Raw genomic sequence first — 27,940 nt, forward strand, 5'->3', positions numbered from 1 at the left:
AAGGAAACAAACAACACCAGTACAAAATATTTGAAAATGTTTCACGTGCAAAGTGTGACGCTGTTCTATTTCAGAAAAACGGAAAAAGACGTTGGAAATTCAAAAAGGAGGTGGGGGGGGGTTGTGCTGTTAAAGAGAGGGAAATTTTAGTGTCGTCATATAGTCGAAGAAGTCTCTGGCGTGGTTTATTTGAAATATATTTAACTACTTTTGCTTGTTTAAAGTCAAAGGTGTGATTATGCTGCAATGAATGAGAGAATAATGCACTTAGAGAATTGCTACTTTTTTTATATCTCTTTTATGTTTACTGAGCCTTTTTTTCTAATTTACGCTGGGTTTCACCAACGTATTTATGATGGCAATTTTGGCAAGGAATAGTGTATATACCTCCATTGGAAACTGGTTTGTTTTGGAGATGTTTCGTAATTTTTAATATTTGTCTTATGGTTAGTGATGTGGTTTGTACGATAGGAATTTCTAGTTTGTTTAGTGTGTTACACATTATTGTATTATTGGTGTGTGTAGGTAAAAGAAAATGTCTGTTTATGAGAGAAAAGTCTGGTGTATATGATTTTTTATTATTTATCCTGAAAAATATTTGTGTGGCTTTTCTCTTAGCATTCAATATGAAATATGCCAGATATTGCAAGGTTTTCAAAATGTTTGTGATGTATTTGAATTCTTTGTCCAGATATTCAGGACTGCAAATTCTGCAAGCGCATAAGAAGAAACCAATTATCATCCCTGTTTTTATTTTATTATTATGGTGTGAATAGAAATGTATGTAATCATTTTTGTTTGTAGTTTTTCGGTGAACTTTGAACGATAGTTTATTGTTGGATTTTATAATAAGTATGTCTAGAAAAGGTAATGAGCTATTGTTTTCTGTTTCATAGGTAAACTTTATGGAAGGTTCGACTGAGTCTAATTTGTCTCCAATGATATTTATGCGTGTGTTTTCAGGAAGAAAAATTAAAATGTCGTCAATGTATCTAAAATACCCCGTGTTTGGAGGTAATCTGAATTTGAAAGGACCAGATTCTAGGAATTCTAAGAAAAGGCAAGCTAATACTCCACTAAGAGGGTTACCCATAGGAAGACCAAAATTTTGTTTATAAAAATTGTTATTGAAGTGAAAATATGTCATGTTAGTTATAAGTCTAATGATTTTTAGAAGAGTGTCAGGAGGAAAAGGTAAGTTAATGTTAGATTTTTTTAAGTGTTTAAAGAGTAAATTCAAGCAATTTTTAATGGGGACATTAGTATATAATGATGTTATATCTAAGCTGTGTATAGTTTTGTTTTGTACATTAATGTTTTTTTATTTTGTTGAGTAAATCTCCGGAGTTTTTTATGTGGGAGGTGCTGATAGTGCCCAGTAGTGGAGTTTAAAAGCGCAAGACCCCCCTCCTTTTTGAATTTCCGTCTTTTCCCGTTTTTCTGAAATAGAACAGCGTCATACTTTGCACGTGAAACATTTTCAAATATTTTGTACTGGTGTTTTTTGTTTCTTAATTTCATTCATTCAGAGGAAGTCTCGAAATAAAGACAAAACGTTGATGAACACATAATACGGTTTGTTCCTTTTTTATTTATCTATTTTGTTGGAATACTATTTCCATTATTTTCATCATATATATATATATATATATATATATATATATATATAAGAGAAAGAAAATTACAACTGTAAGTTGAACTTTACAATCAAATTTTATTGTTCGACTGAATACTAAAAAAAACAATTTACAAAGTCCTTATTCCGCGGAGTTTCAAAGAATGCTGTTCTTATTATTCTTCTCATCAAAGGACATAAAGAAATCAGCAAATTATATTTGTAGCAATGTTAGAATTTGCTAGTTAAGGCATTAAGTGAAACCGCAATTTATTTTAGTTATAAATTGCCAAATAAAAAAAAATGAAAAAATATTGGATATGTAAAAAACTTATATAAAAACAAACTACGCATAATATTTCAGCTTGAATTAAACTCCTCTCGAGTTGATCCAAAATGCAAAATAGTTCTTTAGATAGAATGTATTCCAAAATAAGTCCAGCGTGACGATGCATATAATCCGATTGGAAAGTTTTCAAAAAAAAAAAATATATATATATATACAAAGAAAATAAGAAACACGATAAAATATATATTGATATATGATATTATTTGTCAGTTCATTAAAGAATAAACAATAGGAGGGGGGGTATTATATTATTTTGGGACTTTTTACGATACACATAGATATGAAAAAGTTGTCAAAAATCAAATATATAACAAATAAATGTTATCAAAGGCAAGATAAGTTACGTTTTTACCTGACTGGATAATTTTTTAGTGTTTTTATTTAATGTAACATGTATATTCGGTTAGAAAACATACAGTGTTTACCGATATATTTGAAAAAGGCAGATAGTAGCGAGATCTCTGTTTAATTCGTTAAGTTTGGGAAAATGAGTTCAAACTAAAAAATTATACAAAAACTGTTAGAAACTCACTTGATATATGTCAGCCTATGTCACGGCAACATATATTGGGTGGATTTCTTGCAGTATTTTGTATATTTTTTTAGTTTGTCTCATTTACTCAAACATAACGTATTAAACAGAGACCTTGCTACCATTTGTCTTTTTCAATCAAACCCAAAACATATAGCACTCCAGCCTTATTTGTTACTTTATTATGTCCTAACATATATAAAAAATAAAAAAAATAAAATTGTAAAAAGTTATAAATGTATATTTGTGCATGCGTAGAAAAGCACTTGAAGTCAACTTCCGCTTGCTGTTCCTAATTTTTTTTTCTCAATGTTGGCTGCTTATATATATATATATATATATATATATATATATATATATACAAACCGAGTACGTTTCAAGTAAATAAAATAATGAACTATATATATATATATATATATTGTTTTTAAATATATAATTATCCACTAACACGTGTTTCATCGTCTACGACTCATCAGAGTGGCTGAATCTAGCGATATATATATATATATATATATATATATATATATATATAGAGAGAGAGAGAGAGAGAGAGAGAGAGAGGAATTTTTCAAAAGGCAAACCAACCTATACCTTTGTCTCTCCTGAAGTTATCATCTTCTCTCTCCTCTCTCAACAATTTCTTATCCCACCTCACAAATCATCACCTGTCTCCCACTTGTGCACCTAACCCCCACCCACCCGGCCGATCCTCGCACCCCCACCACCCTCCTTACGATATCAATCATCGGAAGCAGCAGAATCTTTTGTCACCTGAAACATTTCTCTTCCTTTTTCTGTTTCGCTTGGCGTCTACATCGGCTGAAAGAGATTCCATCCTAAGATTAGCGTTTTATCGATTTCACCCTGGATACAAATAAACTCATGTAGGTATAAAAGTACCTAGCGAGTCACAGCTTTGTGCGTTTGGATAAAATAAATAAAAGTACAATGTAGGTAAACGCTTATCTTCTGACTATTCAACAACACGGCGGCAGAGACAGAGATGAATGTATGGCAGACATTTACACACCTGTGGAACTGTCTTCCGCTTGCCTGTTTTCCAGCTGACTATGATATGGTCGTCTTCAAGTCCAATGTAAACAAATTCTTGCTGTATAAACAAGTTCTTAAGTAATCCAATTTACCAAATTTACACTTCTAACGATTACTATGATATTGTCCTTTTGACCAATACACACTCTTCAACCCTTATCCTCGAGTGGCCTTTGGCCCTTGATACGTGGTGATTCCTTTGTAAAAAAAAAAAAAAAAAAAGAAAATGTGCATCAAATGGATACCATAATATTTAGTTCACCGCACCTTATCATAAGAAAGGTCGATACAAAAATTTCAGACCGACCATCTCAGTAATCTCAGAGAAAACGTGAAACAGATAAATATAATATGTTATACATATCTACTTTTATATAAAAGGAATTTTGTTTGTGTCTGTGGGTTCGTTCCCTAGACACTCGAAAATGGCTGGGTCAGTTTTTATAAAATTTCACACGAAGGTACTTTATGGGCATGGCAGTGTTCTTAGGTAGGTTTTGTGTTGGAATGTCTCCAATAAGTATCAATAATCGAAATAATGTTATCAAAGAAGGAATAGGCGATTTTAATCAAAGTTAACACCTTACACAGCCTAACATCACAAGTGCTTTTGAGAAGCTTAATCACTGCACAAACAGAAATGCCCAGCCTATAAAATCAACAGTAAATTCTTTTATATGACAGAGCGCATTCAAAACAAATGCTTCTTTTTAGAGCACATTTGAACCATGATACTTGACGTTTTTATGTTCAACTTTAGTTCAAGTAATTATGTAAAAACAATTTCATAAAATCAACAGTTGGTTCTTTGATAAGATACGGACGTGTTCAAAATGAATTTTTACTGTTTAAAGCACAATTGAACCATGATACTTGACTCTTACATTTCAAAATTTAAGTTAAACCATTATTTACAGATAATTTTATAAAATCAACAGTCTAATAATATTGTCTTTGTTCTTTTCCCTTATATCTTCAAAATTAAGAGGGAAAGGTAGTTTGCTTAAAGCATTGCTAGTAAATAAACGTGAAAAAGTATAAGAAGGCTATAGCAATGCAGGGAACAGGGTGTTGAAATGATGTGACATATGGACAAACAAAAGAGGTCTTGTAGAGTTTGTACTTTATATCTTCATATGGTACTTCTGTATGTCAGTGACATGAGGCGAACGTGTGCATTTTAGTTTCAAGAACTGCCGATAGATGTCACTTGTGAGCCAAAGAAGAGAGGTCGATAACTTTTTTCTAAAAGTGTGTACAAACTAAAATCATATTTTGCTACATTTTTACTTACTGAAAAAAAATTCCAAAACCAACCTATAAATGTTTTGTATTTCTATCATATTTATTATTTTATTTTCAGTTATAAATCACTTATTGAAAAGAAATTATATTAATACATACAAGAATGGAGTACTGCTGCCACATCTGGGCAGGAGCTGCTAAAAACAGCCTATCCTGCTTTGACAGAGTACACAATAGACTTCATGGCTTAGTGGGGGATGCCCTTTTCTCTTCCCTGCAACCTCTCTCCCACGGAAGAGACGTTGCGAGCCTGTCTTTGTTTTATCGTTATTTCCATGGCAAGTGATTGTCTGAGCTCCAATCTCTGGTACCCCCTTGCCAATCTTTCATGAAAAACACCCATCTAGCTGAAACCATTGTCAATAATTTTTCCCATTCTTTATCTGTGCCTTCTTTCTTAGAAGTGCACGCCTGTGGAACTCTTCCATTTACCTGTTTCACACCTGACTACAACTTGGATGTCTTCAAGTCCAACATAAACAAATTCCTGATAAACTGCCCCCTTAAGTAAAACACTGTATCAAATCTCCATTACTAACGATTACTACAATATTATCTCATTGATTACTGTACACGCAATAACCCTTATCTCCGAGTGGCTTCTGGGCCTTGATAAGTGGTGACTACCATATAAAAAAAAAACATTCAAATTATATTTTGATACATTTTGTATACAATAAATGTTTTGATTTTCATATTTTTGTATTATTTATTTCGTTATTATATATTTTTGCGTTATCGTAAACACTTGTTTCTATTTGAGGTTTACATTATGGACGCTAGGTGTCAAAACAGTAAAACAGACAACCAGGATGGAAGAAGTTTTTGATATTTTGAGAATATAATCTCTTTTTCAGAAAGAAAAGAACCAAAACTAATGTTAAAACAAATAAATAAATGGAAAATATAAAAACATAACCGGAAATGAGCAGGTAGTTGAGCTGTCAAGCAGAAATAGGGCTCACTATAAATTTTTTCCTTTGCTTTTTCATTTTCCAAATGAAAAAGCAATGCTTTCTTCTCATCGATTTGTTTTAAAAATATAAAATTGTTTTTTTTTCTTTTTTGTTTTGTTTTTAGTAGCATTTTCAAAAATTTAACTTTTTCAACTGAAAAACCAATGCATTCGTCTAATTGTTTTTTCAAAGAATGTTGTTCATCTAAACATGGTGAAATCATATTCAGACTCGCTAACTGAATATCAGAATTGATCTGATCCAACCGATTATGTTGAAGATGAGTGAGGGAGTTAGTAAAGGTGGATTCTTCCACTTTTTATCCAGTAAGAATTAGAATTTTACGAGTCGGATATTTTGGAATTCTTACAGTCGGATATTTTGGAATCCTTGCAGTTGGGCATTTTGGAATCCTTGCAGTTGGGCATTTTGGAATCCTTGCAGTTGGGCATTTTGGAATCCTTGCAGTTGGGCATTTTGGAATCCTTGCAGTTGGGCATTTTGGAATCCTTGCAGTTGGACATTTTGGAATCCTTGCAGTCGGACATTTTGGAATTCTTACAGTCGGATATTTTGAAATTCTTGCAGTTGGATATTTTGGAATTCTCTCAGTCGGATATTTTGGAATTCTTGCAATCGGATATTTTGGAATCCTTACAGTCGGATATTTTAGAATTTTTGCAATCAAATATTTTGGAATTTTTGCAATCGGATGTTTTGCAATTCTTATAGTCGGATATTTTGGAATTCTTGCAGTCAGATATTTTGGAATTCTTGCAGTCAGATATTTTGGAATTCTTGCAGTCAGATATTTTGGAATTCTTGCAGTCAATTTTGGAATTCTTGCAGTCAGATATTTTGGAATTCTTGCAGTCAGATATTTTGGAATTCTTGCAGTCAGATATTTTGGAATTCTTGCAGTCGGATCTTTTGGAATTCTTGCAGTCGGATCTTTTGGAATTCTATTAGTCGAATCTTTTGGAATTCTTGCAGTCGGATATTTTGGAATTCTAGCAGTCAGATATTTTATAATTCTAGCAGTCAGATATTTTGGAATTCTAGCAGTCAGATATTTTGGAATTCTAGCAGTCAGATATTTTGGAATTCTAGCAGTCAGATATTTTGGAATTCTAGCAGTCAGATATTTTGGAATTCTAGCAGTCAGATATTTTGGAATTCTAGCAGTCAGATATTTTGGAATTCTAGCAGTCAGATATTTTGGAATTCTGGGACCTTAATATTTTGGAATTCTAGAAGTTGATTATTTTTGGAATTGTAGCAATCAGACACTTTGGAATTCTAAAAGATGACTATATTGTAATTCTAGGAATCAAATATTTTGGAATTTTTTTAATCGAATATTCTGGAATTCTAGGAGTTGGGTATTTTGGAATATCTAAGTGTGTGAGTCAGAGTTAGAATTTTTGGAATCCTAGGAGCCGAGTCGAAGTCAGAGCTTTCGTAGCTTCCAAACCTGACTACTATGAAATATGCTGCATTCAACTTAAAAAAGAATTCATCAAAAGATGAACTACAAGCAATGTTTCAAGATTGCACAGATATTTAGAAAATCAATTAATGCCGGCAGAAGAATACATCATTCCAAACATGATGTTGTGATGTAAGTTGAATAAGTAAAAAGAAAAAAAAATAGAAACTGCGGATAAAAAAAGAAAAGAAATCAACACGTTTTGCGAACAATGATTGTGTCCAATCAAACGAATGGTTTTTTAACGCATCTCAGATTGAAACAATGTCAGAGAAGAAAACTCATCACAGTTGGGTTGCAAACACAAGAACAATAAACGTGTGAATGAGGAAAAAGATGAAAAAAAAAAAGCAAAGAAGGGGACAAAGATATACAAAGAAATAAAAAAAAATATTTCAAACACAAACGCATGTGTGAATGAGGAAAAAAAGAAATAAAAGGGAAAAGGATAGAGGAATAAAGAAAAACAGATAAAATAAATTTTTAAAAAATTCAAACAAAAGAAAAAGAAATAAGGAAAAATGTCCAATGTTAACAAATTCCTAATGAACCGCCCCCTTAATTAAACACTTCATCAAATCTCCACACTAACGTAATGTACTTGCAATAACCCTTATCCCTGAGTGGCTTCCGGGCCTTGATAAGTGGTGATCACTGTGTAAAAAAGAAATAAAATAAAATAAAAATTAAAAAAATAAAAATAAAAAAAAGAAATAAAAGAAAGGAATAAAGACAAAAAAAATATTTCAAACCCCAAAAAAAGAAGGAAAAAAAAGAAGGAAAAAGATGAAAAAAAGAAATAAAAGAAAGGAAAAAAGACAAAAAATATATTTAAAACACAATAAAAATAAAAATAAAAAAGGAACAAAGCCAAAAATTATTCAAATGCAAGAAAAAGAAAAAAAAATAAGGGAAAAGATGAAAAAAGAAACAAAAGAAAGGAAGAAAGACAAAAAAAATATTTAAGACCCAAGAAAAAGAAACGTGTGAAATGAAGAAAAAAAAAAAATAAATAAAACGGAAAAGGATAGAGAATTAAAAAAACAAAATTTCAAACACAAGGAAAAACCTATATGATTCTTAGAGATGAGGATTGGTTATTCATATTACTTTGATGCTTCGAACTACGGAAAAGGATAGAGAAATAAAGAAAAAACAGAAATAAAGTAAAAAAATTTCAAACACAAGAAAAAAAAAAAAAAGAAAGAAAAAGAAAAAAGAAATAAAAAAAGGAACAAAGACAAAACAGAAAATCTTTCAAACCCAAGAAAAAGAAACCTGTGAAATGAAGAAAAAAAAAAAGAAATAAAACGGAAAAGGATAGAGAATTAAAAATCAATACAAATAAAACAAAACAGAAAATATTTCAAACACAATAAGAGCAAATGAAGCATGCATGGTCCCCCGTGAGTGCACAGTGAACGAGGCATAAAAAAATGACTAAGTTCAGCATTGCTCCCTCTCCTTCCCATTTAGCTCCAAAATCCCCAGGGGGACATCAAATCCTGGTGAAAATGAACAAACGGTGCAGTTTTAGGCCTTAACATATTTAAATTTGAGTTCTGCACCATGCAAAAAAAAAAAAATAATTACTAAGTCTATCATTTGCCCACCCCCCACCCCTCCATTCAGCCCCAAAAGTCACAAGGCCTTTAACATATTTAAATTTAAGTTCAGCACCATGCAAAACTGCTAAATAGACATACACAGAAAATTTGGACAAATATGGTAAAATAGTCCCAAAAATGGAGTGTTTTTATTAGCTCTAAAAGAGCCTCTGGGGCACACCCAAGAGTCATTGAAGTATAGACGAACAAAATTATATAGAAATCGGTTAGTTACGACTTTTCAGAAAGTTTTGTAAAAATCCAAGGCACCATTTTTTTTTTTTTTTTTTTTTTTTTTTTAAATAAGCTCAAAATGTCCATTTTAGCCATTTTAACCCAAAAGGTACCCCTAGGGGAGGGGGGGGCCGAAGTTTTCCCGGAAAATCTGTTCTGTTACATTTTATTACTCATATGTTTAATGTTTGTGCGAAATTTAAAACAATTCCAAGCCGTAGTTATTGAGAAAAGTGTGCACGGATGAACAGACAAGGGTGAATTTACAGGTCCACCCTCCTTTTGTCGGGGGACCAAAAAAACATTTATGCTTTTTTTTTTAACGAGGATTGGTTATTCATATTACCTGGATGCTTCAGACTACTGTTCTCATCTTGAGTGTCATTTTCACAACGTTTTGGTCGATGTAACCTACAATCTGTTCGAACTCCGGGAATCTTTCTGTCGAACTCGGGAATTCACGCACAATTTCAAACAGAACCTTTTATTTAATTCGTCCAGGTAGCATGTCCAGAGTTCAACAAGATACACCTAAAGAAGGTTCGCGGTTACATCGACCGAAACGTAAAAATGACATTCAGTCGACTCAGCTACCTCAACTGTACTACATAGACTGAAAAACTCTCATCTATTCTTTCAATATGGCCATACCACTGAGATCTTGTTTTCTAAGCACATCGTTCTATATTGTCAAGATTCCTCTGAGGTAATCAGAACTTCAGTTAAGATCATCAGAAGTAAGCTTACTTTTAAAAATCACATTACACTGTACGTTAGATCTATTTCTTACTCACTATGACCCAGAACTAGATATCATAGTCGCTAGCGATGCAAAGTCCCACAGAATAGGGGCTTGTACCTTACATAAAATGCAGGACAGAAGTAAAAACCTATTGCACATGCATCAAGATTTCTGCTAATAGAAACCACTAATCACAAATCGAGAAAAGAGGCTCTTGCTATTATCTCCGTAGTAACAAAGACCACTTCGTGGCTTAGTGGGGGATGCCCTTTTCTCTTCCCTGCAAACTCTCTCCCACAGGAGAGACGTTGCAAGCCTGTCTTTGTTTTATCATTATTTCCATGGCAATCTTTTCACAATAAACACAAGTCTAGCTGAAACCACTGTCGAAAATTTTCCCCACTCTTTATCTGTGCCAAAACCAAAACGTGGATTCCATGAACAAAGCTTCTTTCTTAGAACTGCACACCTGTGGAACTCTGTTCCATGTCCTCTTTCCCACCAGACTACACCTGGATGTCTTCAAGTCCAACATAAACAAATTCCCAATGGACCGCCCCCTTAAGTAAGACACTTTATCAAATCTCCAATACTAACGATTACTACAATACTATCCCATTGATTACTGTACATGCAATAACCCTTATCCCAGAGTGGCTTCCAGGCCTTGATAAGTGGTGACTACCTTGTAAAAAAAAAAAAAAAAAATTTCTACCAACGATTTTTTTAATACTGTAAACCGTTTATATACCCCTATTGACTATCTTTGGGTTGAAAAAAAAGGCTATTCGTCTACACAGTGAATAGACTACTAAAGTGAGTCACTATTCTGTTGAATTACAATTTCAAGTTTAGAGTACGAAAGGATTTATATTACCTAATTGTGGAGGACAGCTATACAAAATGGCCAGAGGTTCACGGATCCTTTAACTATCGATCTAAAAAGGAAACGATACTAGTGCCCCTTTGCGGAGTAAAGGACTAGGTGGTGGTGGGGGGGGGCTTACCCATTTTCGTGTAATGGACTTAACTAATAATTGTAAAAACTTCGAGTCTAATACTTTCGTGAGGGATTATCGCAACTTAACTCGAGATTACAAACTAACACATTTCTTTCCATGAAGTGCATGTACTCAAGGCTTGCTGGTTAAATTTAACTTCCATACATTATTGTACTGTGGACATATGCCTAGCTCGACAGTGGTAACGCTCTGCTGTTAGTAATGGCAGAAGTTTCTTGAAGTTATCCCATATTAATCAACACTTAATTCTTGCACTTACACTAGTACCTTCTCCTTCCTGTGCTCCTCCTGTTATCACCAAAACAATGTAACTTCTCGACAATCTCAATAGCCTCGCTATCCAAATATACTTCCTCCACATCTGAGTTTTAATGCATCTCCATTGTCTGATACTCCTCGTCTCCATTGTCTGATACTCCTCGTCTCCTTTGTCTGATACTCCTCGTCTCCATCGTCTGATACTCCTCGTCTCCACTGTCTGATACTCCTCGTCTCCCTTGTCTGATACTCCTCGTCTCCATTGTCTGATACTCCTCGTCTCCATTGTCTGATACTCCTCGTCTCCATTGTCTGATACTCCTCGTCTCCATTGTCTGATACTCCTCGTCTCCCTTGTCTGATACTCCTCGTCTCCCTTGTCTGATACTCCTCGTCTCCATTGTCTGATACTCCTCGTCTCCTTTGTCTGATACTCCTCGTCTCCCTTGTCTGATACTCCTCGTCTCCCTTGTCTGATACTCCTCGTCTCCCTTGTCTGATACTCCTCGTCTCCTTTGTCTGATACTCCTCGTCTCCCTTGTCTGATACTCCTCGTCTCCATTGTCTGATACTCCTCGTCTCCCTTGTCTGATACTCCTCGTCTCCTTTGTCTGATACTCCTCGTCTCCATTGTCTGATACTCCTCGTCTCCATTGGCTTATACTCCTCGTCTCCATTGTCTGATACTCCTCGTCTCCATTGTCTGATACTCCTCGTCTCCATTGCCTGACACTCCTGGCACACAAACTGGTTATTGCTTTCTCAAGCTATCAATAATTCCACTATATATACGTATATTAGGTTGATCCTTGGACCATCATTATTCCTGATATTCAGAAATGACCTCCCTGATAATATTGTGTCCGAGATGGGTACATTTGCTGATGATACAACGCTCTATAATATGCATAAGGGAAGAACAGATGTACATAAATCGAAAACAATGGCAGAATCGTTAGAAAATGACCTCCAGACTATAGTGGAATAGGGACGCTTATGGATGGTAACATTTAATGCTAGTAAAACTAAGCTGCTCTCCTTTAACAATTACAAGACGCCTCTCCAACCCTCTATGTCCATGACAAATAGCACCCTACCTGAGAATTCTACCTTCAAACTTCTCGGACTAACATTTGCGGGCAATATGAACTGGAACAAATACATAGAGGACATTGCAAAGGCTGCTGCAAAGAAGGTGGGTTCCCTATATCGAGCTAGAAGACTACTCACGCCTGAGAGTATCCTGTACCTTTACAAGGCCACCATTCGCCCATGCATGGAGTATTGTTGCCACATCTGGGCTGGTGCATCTACCACTAGTCTCTCCCCCTTAGATAGGGTCCAAAAAAGAGTTGTCAATCTAATCGGTCCCACTTTATCAACTAAGCTCCAGCCCCTGTCTCATCACCGCAATGTTGCATCACTGTTTCTGTTTTATAAATATTTTAATAGAATGTGTTCTGATGAACTCATTTCACTTGTACCCCCTCGGCGTACATATCGCCGACAAACCCGTTTAGCAATAAGATCTCACCCCTTCACTGTTGAGGTCCCTAAATGCCAGAAAGCTTTCTATTCTAATAGTGTCTTCCCTTGACTTCCTGCTGCCTGCTTCCCTGGCTGTACTGATATGCAGAAGTTTAAATGTAACATAAACAAATATCTTGTTAATCTTTCCTAAACATGGTCCAAGTGGCGATATGCTTTGTAAGGGGTGAACATGAGTACAAAAAAAAATATTTAAAAAAAAAAAAAGAAAAAAAAAATGCTCTTGCGGAATTTTTAAATTTGATTTCAAATGATGCATTTTCAAACAAGTTTTCATTATAATACCTTTACTTTATATTTTAAAGAGCGTTTTTCACTCCATCTAATCATTTGACTCGTGACACAGAAAATAACACACGCGCTATCGTTTTAATATATAGATAATACAAATTATCAATCCGCAAGGCATGTGGGCACCCTCAACACATGGCAATTAGGCCAATATTATTCAAGTTTGTTTTAAAATTTTGTACCAACAAAACCCTACATAAACATTTATGTGTATGCGTGTATAGTTAACAAAAAAAGCAGCCTTTCTTAACTAATAAGAACATGCTATAAAACAAACACATCAAGAAACCTTCTCTACCACCAATAGCAATGGCCAACGACACTTTATCTGAGAGTACATCTTTCAAACTGCTTGGTCTAACGTTCACAGGAAACATGAGTTGGAACAATTACATTGAAAGCATTGCCAGGGCCGCTGCAAAGAAGGTAGGCTCTCTCTACCGTGCTAGAAAATTACTAACACCCGAAAGTATTCTGTACCTCTATAAGGCCACTATTCGCCCATGTATGGAGTATTGCTGTCACATTTGGGCTAGTGCATCTGCTACTAGTCTCTTGCTCCTAGACAAGGTTCAAAAGAGAGTCACCAATCTGATAGGCCCTAAACTGGCATCTAAGCTTCAGCCTCTGTCCCATCGACGAAATGTTGCATCCCTCTGCCTGTTCTACCAGTATTTTAATGGCAAATGCTCTGACGAACTGCAAGCACTTGTGCCCCCACAACGTAAACGCCCTTGACAAACCCGACAGGCAGCTAAATCCCACCCACTCACAGTAGAGATCTCTAGATGTAAAAGATATTTCTACTCCAGTAGTTTCTTCCCCAGAACCGGTAGACTTTGAAATTTCATTCCAGGTCCCTGCTTCCCCAACTGTACTGACGTGCAGAAGTTCAAGTGTAAAGTGAACAGACATCTTGCTGCCCAAATCCCCACATAGTACCCCAGTAGATGTTACCCCTGATAGTAGCCCCCTACACCAAAGTGGCAATGTGCCTTGTTTGGGGTGAAAATGTAATTAAAAAAAAAAAAAATAAATAAATAAATAAGAAATTATAATACTTATCTAGAATTCCCCCAATATTAAAAAACAAATTTTTTTTTAAAAATCCGTGACGAAATGAAAATGTCGTATTCCACCAAAAAATTAATCAATTAGTTTTATTCTTAAATATAAAAATCAAATTTTATGAGTAACCAAAGAGTGACCGTAATGTCCACAATTTTGAAGCCAATCTAAAGAAAACGAAAAGAAAAACAACCACAGAAACGGAGATAACTCAATAATAATTCACACTTGCAAGATTCATGTCATAACGTTCTTTAATCACTTTCATGGGTCACATCAATAATTTCCCACACTCTTTATCTGTGCCTAAACCTAAACGTAGATTCCATGAACAAAGTTTCTTTCTTAGAACTGCACGCCTGTGGAACTCTCTTCCGATTGCCTACTTTCCAGCTGACTACAATCTGATTGTCTTCAAGTCCAACGTAAACAAGTTCTTGATGAACCGTCCCCCTAAGTAATCCAATTTACAAAATTTCCACTACTTATGTTTACTACGCTATAATCACATTGACTAATGTATACCCATTAACCCTTATCCTCGAGTGGCCTTGATAAGTGGTGATTCTTGTGTAAAAAAAAAAACAAAAAAAAAAAACAAGGACCAGGCCATTACAGGAATGCTCTAACCTCTGTTGATTTTAAGCCCCCCCCCCCCGAAGATAAAAATCCCGAGAGATATTGTGTTTTGATATTAAATACACTTACCCCACCTCCCATCCCCAAAAAGGGTTGCTATGCCGCCAAAAAGACAATACCAAACTAGATAAACAATCCCTTTATGTTTTGCGCAAGGAGATCGGGGTGGGGGGGGGGTTGATGGGGGGCGATTAACAGGAACAAAAACAATTACACAAACATCTACATGCGCTCCGTTATCAGAACTAAATACGCACAGGAATACACACGTAAAAGAGTAATTTGTGTAACATTAAAAGAGAGAGAAAGGGAGAGAGGAGGGGGGGTCAGCGTGGTGGGGTGGGGCTATGTGTGTGCGTGTGGGGCGGGGGTTCTGATGCAGTGTACAACAACAATAACAACAACAACAGCAAGACATTCTCCAGTCAATCATGAATGCAACTGATGTAGCTGAGGCAGTAGTGAAAGTACAAGCAAACACGCAACGCTGATGATGATGATGATGATGATGATGATGATGATGATGATCGGAGGAGAGTGCAATAGACGGACAAAAAGCACACAGATTTAAACAGGAGCACGGGATAGCATCCCGCGCACTGGAAACAGTGCTAGCATATACTCGGGGCACTTTACAGTGATGGGGAGTTGTGTGCGCGAGTAGCGTGCACTGCAACCGCACATCATTGCCCCATATACGCTGCAGACAGGCAGCATTTATAGCCACCGCCCTCTTTTTTGGTCACCTATAGAACTTTTACAGGGGTCAAAGGAGAAAAGGTGAGAAAAAAAATTCATAAATGGGTGTACAAGCAGCAGTAGTAGTCACCACTTCGGAAGGGGTCATGGCTGATCTTCGGTATCCCTACTTCACATGAGACGAGGGAGGACACCGAAAACAAAAACACGTGAGTGAAATTTTTTATCCCTGAATGATAAATTTTTTTTATTTTTATTTTTTTACATAGGGGAAACCACTTATCAAGGCCAGAAGGCCACTCAGGGATAAGGGTTATTGCGTGTACAGTAATCAATTTTTTATTTATTTTATACATACATATACACACACACACACACACATATATATATATATATATATATATATATATACACACACATATACCTATACACAGATATATACATATATACAGACACATAAAAAAATATATATACATAAAATATAGACATATATACAAATATAAATACACACATATATATATATACATACATAAATACATATACATACATGTACATATATATAAATACATATATATATACATGTACATATATATAAATACATATACATATACATGTATATATATAAATACATATATATATACATGTATATATATAAATACATATATATATACATATATATATACATATATATATAAATACATATATATACATGTACATATATATAAATACATATATATACATGTACATATATATAAATACATATATATATATACATATATATAAATACATATATATATATACATATATATAAATACATATATATATATACATATATATAAATACATATATATATATACATATATATAAATACATATATATATATATATACATATATATATATACATATATATAAATACATATATATATATATACATGAACATATATATAAATACATATATATACACATGTACATATATATAAATACATATATATACACATGTACATATATATAAATACATATATATATATATACATGTACATATATATAAATACATATATATATACATGTACATATAATTAAATACATATATATATATACATGTACATATATATAAATACATATATATATACATGTACATATATATAAATACATATATATAAAGACATATATATATATACATGTACATATAAATACACATATATATATATATATACATGTACATATAAATACATATATATATACATGTACATATAAATACATATATATATATATATACATGTACATATATATAAATACATATATATATATATACATGTACATATATATACATATATATATATATACACATGTACATATATATAAATATATATATATACATGTACATATATATAAATACATATATATATATACATGTACATATATATAAATACATATATATATATATACATGTACATATATATAAATACATATATATATATATACATGTACATATATATAAATACATATATACATGTACATATATATATATACATATACGTAAATACATATATATATATACACACATGTACATATACATAAATATACACATACATGTACATAAATACATATATATATACACATACATGAATGCATATATATATACACATACATAAATGCATATATATATACACATACATAAATGCATATATACACATACATGAATGCATATATATATACACATACATAAATGCATATATATTTACACACACACACATATATATACACATACATAAATACATACATAAATGCATATATATATATATACATAAATACATATATATTTACACACACACACATATATATATATACATATACACATACATAAATGCATATATATATATATATACATAAATACATATATATTTACACACACACACACACATATATATACATATACACATACATAAATGCATATATATATATATATATATACATAAATACATATATATTTACACACACACACACATATATATACATATACACATACATAAGTGCATATATATATATATACATAAATACATATATATTTACACACACACACACACATATATATATACATATACACATACATAAATGCATATATATATATACATAAATACATATATATTTACACACACACACACATATATATATATATATACACATACATAAATGCATATATATATACATAAATACATATATATTTACACACACACACACATATATATACATATACACATACATAAATGCATATATATATATATACATAAATACATATATATTTACACACACACACACACATATATATACATATACACATACATAAATGCATATATATATATTTATATACATAAATACATATATATTTACACACACACACACACACACATATATACATATACACATACATAAATGCATATATATATATATATATACATAAATACATATATATTTACACACACACACACACATATATATACATATACACATACATAAATGCATATATATATATATATACATAAATACATATATATTTACACACACACACACACATATATATATATATATATATATATATATATATATATATATATATATACACATATATATATATATAGTCCTGGTCAAAGTCATAAGACCATGTAAGAAAGTAAGCGTTTACGCATAATATCGAATTTTTAATCAAACAAATGGTTGAGACCATTGCCAAAAGGGAAAATATGATGGTAAAAAAATGAAATCTACTTAATTCGAAACCTTAACCCTGATCTAATAATTATTTTTTAAAAAACGAACATTTTCACCTGGTCAAAATGATAAGACCATTTTAATAAAATCGGCTAGTTTTGAAAAAATGAATACGAAAAGCTTTCTATGTCACTAAAAGCAACTTGTTAGTGGATAAAAACATCTTACTAAATTATAAATGGCAAAAGGGAAACCATTATCAGAGTTTAAGAGAGGAAGGCTCTTTGAGCTTAATAGGGGTGGACTCTCCCATAGATCCATTGCAAACGAAGTGAATCGTAGTAAAACGGTCATCACCAATTTTTTAAGAAATCCAGATCAATATGGGCACAAAAAGAGTTCAGGTCGACCAAAAGAAATAACCCCATCACTGGATCGTCGTAGCAGAAGAAGTTAAAAAAAAACTCCAGTATAAGCCAAACAGCAGCAGAATGTAGTCCTAAAACCATCAGAAGGCATCTGAAAATTAAGGGTTTCGATCATTTAAAGCGACTGCAGAAACCACGTCTTGAACAGCACAAAACTAACCAACTTAAATATGACGCCAAATACCTGAAGAGAAGTGGGGAAAATGTAATTTTCTCCGATGAGAAAAAGTTTAATCTAGATGATCCAGATGGATTTCAACACTATTGGCATGATAACAATTTGCCCAAAGAGACTTTTTCAACTCGGCATAGTAGATCTGGGGTGCTTTCTCGTCAGCTGGGACTCTAAAGTTGCAAGTAGTGAAAGGCCGGCAAACATCATTGAAATACATTTCAATGCTTGAAAATGCTTCTATCAGGACTGAAGGTCCACGTCTGTGTGGAAGAAATTGGATTTTCCAGCAAGCCAACGCTGCGATACACACTTCTCGACAAGCACGAGAATACTTTTCTTCAAATAATATAGAATTGTTAGATCATCCAGCATGTTCTCCGGACCTCAATCCCATTGAAAATCTTTGGGGATGGATGGCAAAAGAAGTGTTCAAGGATGGAACCCAGTATGATTCGATAAAGGAACTTTCTGATTCAGTTTTCAGTACATGGGATAAAATTCCTTTGCAACTGATAAAAAACTTAGTCGCAAGCATACCCAAGAGAATTTTTGAAGTAATTCGTAATAATGGAGGCTATACTAAATACTAAGACCCTTTTTAGTAATTTATAATTGCCTTTTGTTAGATAAATTATCAGTCGTCTTATCATTTTGACCAGGTGAAAATGTTTGTTTTTTAAAAAATAATTATTAGATCAGGGTTAAAATTTCGAATGAAGCAGATTTCATTATTTTTTCCATCATATTTTCCCTTTTGGCAATGGTTTCAATCATTTGTTTGATTAAAAATTCGATAATATGCGTAAACGCTTACTTTTTTAAGTGATCTTATGATTTGGACCAGGACTGATATATATATATATATATATATATATATATATATATATATATATATATATATATATATATATAGGCACTGTGTCTCTGTGAGTTAGTTTCTTGTGGGCTTTTTTTTTTATTTCACACAAATGTACTGTGTGTCTAGAACTGTTCTTAGTTTTTTTAGTCGAAAATCTATAATAAAAAAATATGAGTAAAAAAGGAGAACTTCGATTTTTACCAAAGTTAACACCCTTATACAACCTAACATCACAGGAGCATTAGAGAAGTTTTATCACCATAGAAGCAGAAAACCCCAAGGGTATAAAATCAACAGTAGGTTTTTTGATAAGACAGAGTGGTGTTCGAAATTAATGTTTTTATTTAGAGCATCACTGAACCATGATACTTGATTTTTTCATTTTCAACTTTAATTCAAGCCATTACATAAAAATAATTTCATAAAACCAACAGCAGATTCTCTACAGTGCAATGTAGAATACAATGTATTGTGAACTAAGTCACTGCAAAGAGGTACATGAAGCTTATTCCCAACGCATCACAGTAGGTCCACGACTAGTGCATGCAATCGATTTGATTGAAAAAATAGGAGATTTCACTTATGTCGATGACAATAAAAGTAGTGTTAGAATTTTTGCTTATCATTCAAGCCTTGGAAAGTTACATGTCCCTGCTGATATATATATATATATATAAACACAAATATATATATATATATATATATATATATACATACACACACACACACATATATATATATATATATATATACATATCCACACACATATATATATACATATCCATATATATATACATCTATATATACATACATACACAAACACACATATATATATATATATATATATATATATATATATATATACATCTATATATACATACATACACAAACACACACATATATATATATATATATATATATATATATATACATTTATATATCCACACACACACACATATATATACATTTATATATCCACACACACACACATTTATATACATTTATATATCCACACACACACACATATATTATATACATTTATATATCCACACACACACACATATATATATACATGTACACATATATATACATCTATACATACATATGTATACACATATATACATACATACACACACACATATATATAGTGATTTAAAGGTTATCCTAGAAGCATACGTGGACTTTTAACATTATATATATATATATATATATATATATATATATATATATATATGCACACATATCCGCACACATATATATACATATACATTTATATATCCACACACACACATATACATATATATATATATATATACATCTATATATACATACATATATATATACATACATACATACACATATAATATGCATATATTTATACAAACGTATATATATATATTTATATTTTTTTCTTTATGTAAATATAGTCATATTTTGCTCCGATGTGCACGCCGTTTCAATCATTATTGATCTCATCAGGCAAGAAAAAATATTGAAAGTTAAAAATAAGTTGAAGAACTTTTTATAAGTTTACATGTGGAAATACTCTACCATGGCCAACGTGCGACATGGTTTAAATGTTTTTACGGTCAACCTTCTTTAATTTTCAATATTTTTTCTTGCCTGATGAGATCAATAATAATCGTAAAGGTCTGCGCATCATAGCAAGATATGACTATATATTTACATAAAGAAAATAAAAACGATAAATTTGCTCTCTTTGATTGATCAACATCTATTGTTGAGTTTCAATGATTCTAATCTTTTGAATATTTTCAACCCGGAATAAATACATATAGATATATGCATGTATCTTAGTGTTGGGACAAATGAAGCAAAATGAAGTCTGAAGTCGTATTTTTCTTTTCAGTTTCAGACAAGAAATTAATTTTCTTTTCAGCTTTTTGAATATCATTCTCCGGTACTTGTACAGTTTAATCAAGACATTAAAAAATAAAAATATCGAAAAGTTTAAATTGTACGTATCCGTTATGGAATGAAGTTCTCTGAAAAAAATTTCACTTAATTTCATCAAGTAGTTTTTTTTTGTTTTTTTTTTTTCTTTACAGCGAAAAAACAATTTCTGATACCAAAAACGATTCCTTTAATTATCTTCTTTTCATTTGATTTTATTTAAAACAAAATCATTTACAGCTGGTAATAATGATAAAACAATAAATATTTATTGATTTTAAAATTACCAATCAAACTAAAATCTATAGTGTATTTTCACGTTTGATATCTGAAAACTTAACATGTGTCTTTTACAGTAATCGGTAAAAAATAACTTTATTGTAAATATTTAGAGATTTCTAAAGAATCGGAATCGCTAATTTACTAAGGAATCGGTAATTGTATCGGAATCGGGGAAAATATTGGATTGTTGGTTTTCTTTTACGGCATATCAACCCTTTTACGATTATTTAATGCCGAATCCAGTGATTTTGAAGAACAATTTTTTAATAGAACATATTTGTTTTTTTTTTTTCAAGTCAGTTTCTATTTAACCCGTAGTTGGGACCCTAACAGGTACTACCACTCCGGGTCAGAGTGAACCTGGAAGCAATGGCAATTAAAGGGATGGCTCCACACTCCCCAAAGCCCGCAAGCTGGGGCCTCACCATCGGATATAGGTTAAGGTCATATCCAGGACCGAAAAATATTGGAATCGTCCCATCACTAATATATAGATCCATATAGATATACACACATATTTCATTGTATACATACATACATACATACATACATACATACATATCTATACATAAATATATTCATATGCATTTATACATATACATGTGTGTGTGTGTGTGTGTTCGATGCATTCTGATCTGTTTGTTGGTCTGTGATATTTAAGTTTCTTATCTGTTGGTTTGTCAGATTTATCCCCCCCCCCCCAATTAATCCATCACACAGTAAAACTTTAGAAAAACTGGAAGTTATATTTTAACAAAAGCCTTGAATATTTGATTAAAAATTCCGGTTGGATTGCCTCAAGAATTTTGAAATTTTTAAAAATGCGATTTTCTTGGGTCTGTCATGCTTAAGTTTCTTATAGGATTTTCGTTTCTTTGTGAAACTTAATTTTTATTGGTCTATCACGATTACTTTTAAAAAAACAATATTTTTATTAGTCTGTCAAAATTCCGTTTTAAATAGCATTGACCAGACAAGCTTAAGTTAGATAGGTTTTTGTCAGTTGAAATAGCATTTTCATTGGTCTGTCATGCTCAAGTTTCAAATAGCAATTTCATTGATCTGTTATGCATAAGTTTGAGATAGCATTTTCATTAGTCTGTCATGCTCAAGTTTGAAGTAGCATTTTCATTGGTCTGTCATGCTCAAGTTTCAAATAGCCTTTTCATACTCAAGTTTGAAATAGCATTTTCATTGGTCTGTTATGCATAAGTTTGAAAGAGCATTTTCATTGGTCTGTCATACTCAAGTTTCAAATAGCATTTTCATACTCAAGTTTGAAATAGCATTTTTATAGGTCTGTTATGCATAAGTTTCAAATAGCATTTTCATTGGTCTGTCATGCTCAAGTTTGAAATAGCATTTTCATTGGTCTGTCATGCTCAAGTTTGAAATAGCATTTTCATTGGTCTGTCATGCTCAAGTTTGAAATAGCATTTTCATTGGTCGGTCATGCTCAAGTTTGAAATAGCATTTTCATTGGTTCGGTCATGCTCAAGTTTGAAATAGCATTTTCATTGGTTGGTCATGCTCAAGTTTGAAAGAGCATTTTCATTCATCTGTCATGCTCAAGTTTGAAATAGCAATTGTATTGGTCTGTTTTGATTGTTTATAATAGTAATTTTTGTTGGTCTGTCATGCTTATAATTTTCATCATCAAAGTATTCTGAAAAATGTTTTGTTTGTTGGTCTGTCACACTAAAATGTAGAATGGATGCATATTACGAATGTTCACTCCAATTCATTTATTCTGACTCCTCGGAAATCTTACTTTATCGAATAATCCAATTTAACTTTTTTTAATCTCTACTTATGTATAAAATGCATTTTGCGTGTATTAGTTCCCTTATAGACTCCAAAACGGCTGGACTGGGCTGTTTTTTTTTAATTTCTTACAAATGCACTTCATGTGCTTGGGAGTGTTCGTAAATAGGCTTTGTATCAGAATACCTCTGATAGGTATCAAACATCAATAAAGGAAAAAATTTGATTAAAGAAGGAACAGACCGATTTTGACTAAAGTTAACACCTTTATACAGCATAACCTCACAAGTGTATTTGAGAAGTTTTATCACTGCCCAAACAGAAGAGCCTGGCATATAAAATCAGCAGTAGGTTCTTTGATAAGGCAGTGGCGAGTTAGAAATGAATGTTTCTGTTTTTAGAACACAACTGAACCATGATACTTGACTTTTGCATTTTAAACTTTAATTAAAGCCATTATATATAAAAAATAATTTTATAAAATCGATAGTAGATTCTCTACAGTGCAATGTAGAATACAGTGTATTGCAGGGACGCATGCGAATCTTCTTCCAAGTGGATCATGGTGGATCCATGATTAGAGCAGAAATCGGATTTGATTGAAAAATGGATGATTTCACCAATTTCGTTGACAATAAAAGTACTAAAAGTATGGAACATTTGTTGATAATCATTCAATCCTGGGCAACGTCGGCTCTTCCTGCTAGTACAATTTTTTTTTTTTTTAACATAGGACTCACCACTTATCAAGGCCCGGAGGCCACTCGAGGATAAGGGTTATTGAGTGTATAGTAGTCAATGGGCTAATATAGTAATCGTTAGTAGTGGAAATTTTGTAAATTGGATTACTTAAGGGGACGGTTCTTCAAGAATTTGCTTATGTTGGACTTGAAGACTACCAAATTTTAGTCAGATGGAAACCAGGCAAACGGAATAGAGTTCCACAGGCGTGCAGTTCTAAGAAAGAAGCTTGGCTCACGGAATCTACGTTTTGCTTTAGGCACAGATAAAGAGTGGGGAAAATTACTGACAGTGGTTTCAGCTAGACGAGTATTTTTCGTGAAAGTTTGAATAAGGGGGACCATAGATTGGAGCTCAGACGAGCACTTGCCATGGAAATAACGATGAAGCAGAGATAGGCTTGCAACGTCTTTTCCGTGGGAGAGAGGTTGCAGGGAAGAGAAAAGGGCATCCCCTACTAAGCCACAAAGTCTATTTTGTACTCTGTCAAGGCAAGATAGGCTGTTTTTAGCAGCTCCTGCACAGATGTGGCAGCAGTACTCCATCCTTCGACGTACTTGGCTTTTACATAGATAGAGAATTGCATCAGTAGTGAGATATCTACTGGAGTGGTAGAAGGACCCCACCATTTCCCAGTGACCTTGTTTATTTCAGAGTAATTGTCGGCATTTCCATATACAGATACAATTACTGATTTTGATTCTTTATAAATCTCTAAATATTTAACAATAAAATTGTTATGCGCCCACCCCCACTCCTGATTACCGTACAAGTGCTCGTCTGAGCTCCAACAATCTCTGGTCGCCATTTGTCAATCTTTCTCGAAAAACACCCGTCTAGCTGAAACCACCGTCAATAACTTTCTCCACTCTTTAAAACGTAAATTCCATGAACAAAGTTTCTTTCTTAGAACTGCACGCCTGTGGAACTCTCTTCCGTTTGCCTGTTTCCCAGCTGACTACAATTTGGTTGTCTTCAAGTCCAACATAAACAAATTCTTGATGAACCGCCCCCCCCCCTAAAGTAATCCAATCTACCAAATTTCCATTAATAACGATTACTACGATATTATCCCATTGATTACTGTACACTCAATAACCATTATCCTCGGGTGGCCTCACGGCCTTGATAAGTGGGGACTCTTTTGTAAAAAAAAAAAAAAAAAAAAAAAATTTTTTTAAATATTAGATGCGCAGATCTTTCTCAAATGTAAAGACATACTTGTGTGTTGGTGGGGTGGGGTGAGGGTAGGGAGGTGATTTATAGCTTTATACTTTACTGGCAGTTTAAGATCAGTATCTATATAAAAGCCAAGTACGTCCAAGGATGGAATACTGCTGCCATATCTGGGCAGGAGTTGCTAAAAATAGCCTATCCTGCCTTGACAGAGTACAAAATAGACTTCGTGGCTTAGTGGGGGATGCCCTTTTCTCTACCCTGCAACCTCTCTCCCACAGAAGAGACGTTGCGAGCCTATCCTTGTTTTATCGTTATTTCCATGGCAGGTGCTCGTCTGAACTCCAATCTCTGGTCCCCCCTCGTCAATCTTTCACGAAAAACACCCGTCTAGCTGAATCCACTGTGAAAAATTTTCCCCACTTTATCTGTGCCTAAATCAAAACGTGGATTCCATGAACAAAGCTTCTTTCTTAGAACTGCACGCCTGTGGAACTCTGTTCCGTCTGCCTGCTTCCCACCTGACTACAACTTGGATGTGTTCAAGTCCAACGTTAACAAATTCCTAATGAACCGCCCCCTTAAGTAAACACTTCATCAAATCTCCACACTAACGTAATGTACTTGCAATAACCCTTATCCCTGAGTGGCTTCCGGGCCTTGATAAGTGGTGACCACTATGTAAAAAAAAAAGTAAATATTTACTATTTTATTATTATTACCAGCAGTAAAAGATTTTGTTGGTGCTAATGCACTTACTGATCCGCGCTATTATTTAAATCGTATTTCCAAGTTTAATTAAAGTTTTATGTTTTTTTTTATTCAATTGTAAGGTTAAAGTATAGAATAGGTACAAAACACCCTCCCCTCCCCATGTTAAGAATGGCTTTTTAAATAATAACGTTATTATTTCAGCACGGATCAATAAGTGCACTAGTACCATTTTGTTTTATACAAAATCAAATTAAAAAAAAAAAAAAAGATAATTAAATGAATAGTTTTTGGCATCGGAAAATAAGCATGATTTTTTTTTTTTTTTGGATTTCTGATGGAGTGGATCATAACCTTTTTTTGCCCTTCCAGTTGAGCTGAGTCCAACTCAACTAAGATACGTTTCTGTGTTTTCTGTTAATATATATTTCATTTCACTGTTTCCAGTACGCCAAAAAGTTCTGATTTTTCCGATTCCCGAATTTGATTAAACGTCCCAACACTAATGTATATCAACATGTCGGGGTGGCACCCCCAACAAATTCTGACGCTTGACTATTCCTGACGTCACTTCCATCATCGAGCACTCTGAACCTGAGACTCAGATGGAGTGGATCATAACCTTTCTTTACCCTTCCAGTTGAGCAGAGTCCAACTCAACTATGATACGTTTCTGTATTTTCTGTTAATATATATTTCATTTCACTGTTTCCAAGACTTCTCGTTTTTTGTTTTTTTTCAACATTTAAACCACAACACAACAGTAGCATCCTATTCAATTTAACATTCATTTGACATGCTGCTAACATATGGACAACATTAAAAAAAATAACTTTCAAACTAACCTATCTCTGGCCAGGTCTTTATTTATCCCTTTTACTTACAAGTTCATCCTTATCAATTCTTTTCATGTTTTCCTTGATCTTCCTTTCTCAAATGAACCTGCTGCTTCAACTGTTCTGTTCTACATCAACTAACATAAGAACTGTTGTACATTCTGTCAATGTGACCATACCATCAAAGTCTCCTGTTCTGTACACATTCTGCTATACTTGCTCATATTTAATTTTCCTCTGTAGTCATCAGAAGTAATCCTGCCTTCAAGATTCACATTACACATCGCTCATATAATTCTCAAATCATTTCTCTCCATGCAACGCATGTCTTCAACCCTTACTAGCCAGGCTTCACTTCCATACATCATCACTGTGTGTACACATGATTGATATATTCTTGGCTTGGTCTGCTGGTTAGTAATTGACAAATTTATTCCATCCTCTCTTAACTCTTGTGTACCATAGTCTGGCTCAGCCATTACGTGATGATTAACGTACTGAGTAAGCATTTTAAGCTGTGATGTCACAGAGTGGAATGAATACATAGGGATAGAGATCAGAAGAAAGAAAGAGGAGAAAAAAGGAAAAGATGCATGGTGATGAGGAAGTAATGCTTGGCACATCATGGTTCTTCCCCTTACCCCTTCGATTGAGAGCCAACTGTGTTTGGTTACATATATTGAGAGCCAACTGTGTTTGGTTACATATATTGAGAGCTAGCTGTGTCTGGCGTCGTATATTGACAGCCAGCTGTGTCTGGTGCCATGTATTCACAGGCAGCTGTGTCTGGTGCCATGTCTTGAAAGCCAGCAGTGTCTTGTGCCATGTATTGACAGCCAGCTGTGTCTCGTGCCATGTCTTGACAGCCAGCTGTGTCTAGTGCCATGTCTTGACAGCCAGCTGTGCCTGATGCCATGTCTTGACAGCCAGCTGTGTCTGG

The 27,940-nt window shown here is 33.3% G+C and overlaps 2 protein-coding genes across 4 annotated transcripts in view; one reads left to right on the forward strand and one right to left on the reverse strand.

Annotated features, from left to right (window-relative positions):
• Positions 1 to 27,940, reverse strand: part of LOC145267048 (centrosomal protein of 78 kDa-like) — a 264,312-nt gene that overhangs the window by 140,104 nt on the left and 96,268 nt on the right. The window lies entirely within an intron of this gene.
• LOC145267049 (uncharacterized) overlaps positions 15,084 to 27,940 on the forward strand; it is a 55,413-nt gene continuing 42,556 nt past the window's right edge. Inside the window, exon 1 of one of the 2 annotated variants that reach the window (XM_080122994.1) lies at positions 15,084 to 15,616. The gene's annotated coding sequence lies outside the window, so the exon portion shown is untranslated. The remainder of the gene's footprint in view (positions 15,617 to 27,940) is intronic. The other variant, XM_080122993.1, reaches the window with a different exon arrangement.

Source organism: Euprymna scolopes, chromosome 42 (genome assembly GCF_053919585.1).
Source record: "Euprymna scolopes isolate OS-2025 chromosome 42, ASM5391958v1, whole genome shotgun sequence".
In the NCBI taxonomy this organism is placed as follows: Eukaryota; Metazoa; Mollusca; class Cephalopoda; order Sepiida; family Sepiolidae; genus Euprymna; species Euprymna scolopes.